The following is a 3,637-nucleotide window of genomic DNA, read 5'->3' as shown; positions in this document are numbered from 1 at the left end:
ACGGTGATATCAGTCGATGACGCTGGCGGCCACTTTCCATGTATCAGATATTTACGTATTATTTCCTCGACATTGACGTGATGGTGTGATGATTATTGGTGAAACGTGTTTCTCAGTAGCTTTAGAACAGCCTCTGAACTCTGATGATTAACTTGCCCTTCCTGGTCAGAGTTATTCGAAACCCATAGAGCAAATGGCTATTTACAGGGAAATGGGCATAACTCTGTAGCAGAACGTCGTAATAATGACGCAGAAAGATGAATAATATTATCACTACAACTTCCCCGATGCCGAACATCGACGAAAAACAGGCGTCTGAAAAATGAAAGATTCATAGGAATTTGATGAAATTCTGAAACATCTCAAATCTATTATTTATGGGATGACAAAGTTGTAATGTACATTAAAAATCATTTGCTTGATATAAAGACTAACAGCAGTGAAGTGCTAAGCTAGACCTGCGCCACTTTTAACTAAAGTTAATTAACAAGAACTATGGAGCTATTTATTTTCTTCTCGGTTATCTTGATGCTCAACCTTTTTGAGGGATTGAGTATGATGAAAACAACATGCATTAACACATTTCGTATTGCCGGTGCTCGCGTTCTAGGTCTGTCTTGCAAAAAAAAATTGAATTTCTGCGTGTGTGTCTCGAGGAGAATAAATGATTGAAGCCTCAAGTAACCATGAAATCATCGATTTTCATCTAGAATTCAGCATAATAAATCACGTTGCTCGGATATAATCTGTTCTGATTTATCACTCGTTGTTAAATCTTGTTTTCACTAATTTGAGAACCTAACAAAAGCGTCTATGAATTCATCTGTTCATTCTGTGCAAGTTTTATAGGCAGACTCATCTATTCTTTATAGGTTGGAAAGGTCGTGTTGGCTTTGTTTTGTATTTCTCATGCGCAAAATAGCTAGACGAGCTATTAATTCATGCAACCACATTCCGCTTAGACTTATCTGTAAAAGTAACACAATTCGTAATTCGTAATAAGCGCAGTTTTCGATGACAAACGAAGAAACAATTTAGAAAAATACAACGCTATCTGAATGTTTATCAATCTGAAGTTAATTTACAGATAAGATCATTAAAGATGCTTCAAATGAGCACAAGCAAAATGGCTGCGAGCACGCATTCCAAAAAGGTGCATTATCAGAAGACGTGACTCGGGTGTGAATAGGTGAAAACAACGGAAATCATTTTCTTCTAGCAGAACCGTCACAGACATCCCGGTCTATCTAAATCACTCCACAGCAACATCAAACATTTTTTGCCCGAATTATTTATAGAAAAGCCGAGCCTGGGGGTTAATCTTTGCAAAAATAATCGTGCGATTTGTTAAGCATGACGTGAAATTTGCTGACAAAGATGTTTATACAGTGAAGGAAAAACCGTTTGGCAGACTTAATGCCTTTTGCCAATATTTGGAATACGAAAAGTGAAATATGTATGATGGGTATAATTCAAGCCGTATAAACTAATGCAACTAATTTCAAAACATTTCATTTCTAATGACTCTTCCATCCCGGGAGTTCTGCTTTGAAAAACAGCGACGGAAACGGAACTAAATAATTTCGCTTTTGATGAAGCGGTAATAAAGCGCACGGAAGATGCCGCGGAGATAGAGACACCAATCATCTTCATTTATCATTTGAATTGATCATGCATTTCTCAGAATCTACTTCGTTTTCAGAATTTCCGTCTGAATACAAAAATTCATCTTACTGTTTAAAATGATAAATAGTAACGTGTGCTAATTTGCCGTATTTGACGCCGGTGTATCGTTTAGAACGAGGACGAACGATTCGTGAACGTACCCAATTTTCCAGCTCGTTCAACTCGATCTGATTGAGTCTAATGCGGATTTTCGCATCAAAAACAGTCACCAATTCTAGGTTAAAACATGGGTTTAGGAAATGCAACACGACAAAAGCGAGACTTTAATTAGAACGCCTGCATTCATCCGATAGTTTAAGACAACGCCGAAATACGAGATTATACGACGCCAGCTAGGATTTAATGGAAGTGAAGGTCGCGCTGTGGCCTTGAGAGTCGATTGCTGATTATTGTGAAAATCAAGGTCAAGCTCTTCCTCGTAAACCGGGGCAGATTTTCTCAATAAAAGTTCAATTTCGATATCCCATTCGATGCTCCGTGTGTGATTTGTAGCGTTACTACATTTTTCACATTCCAGCTGAAATTTTATGTTCAAATCGGGCAATAAATTCGCTCCGGTGGCAAATTCAAACTCAGGTATACGATCTGAAATATAGCTTCAGGAAATTTCGTTGAACGAAAGAAGATGAAAGAAAAGTTTCGGTGCGGATGAAGTCTTGTGAATTTTGAGGATTTAACGAGCACGGATTTCTGATTTTTGAAAAGGAATCTATCGAACTGCGTGAAGAGTATATTGTAACTCGAGGCTGTAGACAGTGCTTTACCTAGAGACAACATCAGTTTCTTTGTAAAAACTGAATTCAAATTCAAACGTAGTTATATGCTAGGTAAACACGGGCGGCGATTCGTGGGAAAATCGAATTAAATACCAATCCTACGAGTAGTTACACAATCGGACGCAATGAAAGCTACGTAACTAACTTAATTAGCCATTTCCATATCTGCGGGCTAATGATTGTGTATAGGCAAAGCAAATGATTACTGAAAGATTTACCAAGAAGATATCGGAAATTATCGACTCGTCGTGTGATGTAAAAAAAACGCGAAAATCTTGGCTAAGATTTTTTTTCGACGTCGTAAAGAACAAAAGTATTCTTATACATTGTAAACTGCGTTGTCTGGGGGTAGAGTGTTAGTCGATGCGTGCTAATACGTCATCAATATTGGCGTTTCAAAATAACAAAAACAGTTGTGAATATTTTTTCGATGCTGTAAAGATTAGGACAAAATGCTTCTCTATCAGATTCAAAGATAAGATAAGACAAAATGTCATCCTTCCTATTGATAATATCGTATTTATTTGATTCTATTCGAACGGGGGAGACTTTTCTCTCGGTTGCAGTCGAATACCTGCCGTCTCAAAGATTTATCGTTTCCGCTGCTGAAAATCGAAATTCGTTGGTTCTCGGTAATCTCCGTTCAGCAACAACTCGTGTAATTAAACAGATGCAGACTCATTTCTCACGATCGACCGTAAAATCAATGATTTACATCAACTATTATCAATCAAAATTTATAACTGATTTTCAGATGAATTTCAGAGGATTGTTCGTCCACGACGTCGATATACTCGCCAATGTTTCCATACTCAACCCGTCAATTTCCTAATGGAAATTAAACATTTACTAATTGCACAGGTGTCACAGCCATAATATAGAATTTTTAATCAGTCTTGATTAGTAACTGTGTTATTGCTTGGAGCTGCTGCGCGCCACCGGATTCGACAGTGTGTGTAAATATCGGAGCAACCCCTATACGCATCCGACATCACTCGGAGGACTGAATCCTCCAAATGGTACATTCATGCGTTACAGAAAAGACAAACAAAAATGCTATAACTTGTAACACTTCTGCGACAATATGATATTATACCGTTGTATGTTTGCTTTCATTTCTAGCCGCTGAAGCGGTGGTGATAGCCCTCGCTATAAATCATTATCATCTTACCGGC

The sequence above is a fragment of the Tubulanus polymorphus genome, chromosome 1 (assembly GCF_964204645.1).
Source record: "Tubulanus polymorphus chromosome 1, tnTubPoly1.2, whole genome shotgun sequence".
NCBI classification, from domain to species: domain Eukaryota; kingdom Metazoa; phylum Nemertea; class Palaeonemertea; order Tubulaniformes; family Tubulanidae; genus Tubulanus; species Tubulanus polymorphus.
This window is presented reverse-complemented; position numbering follows the sequence as displayed.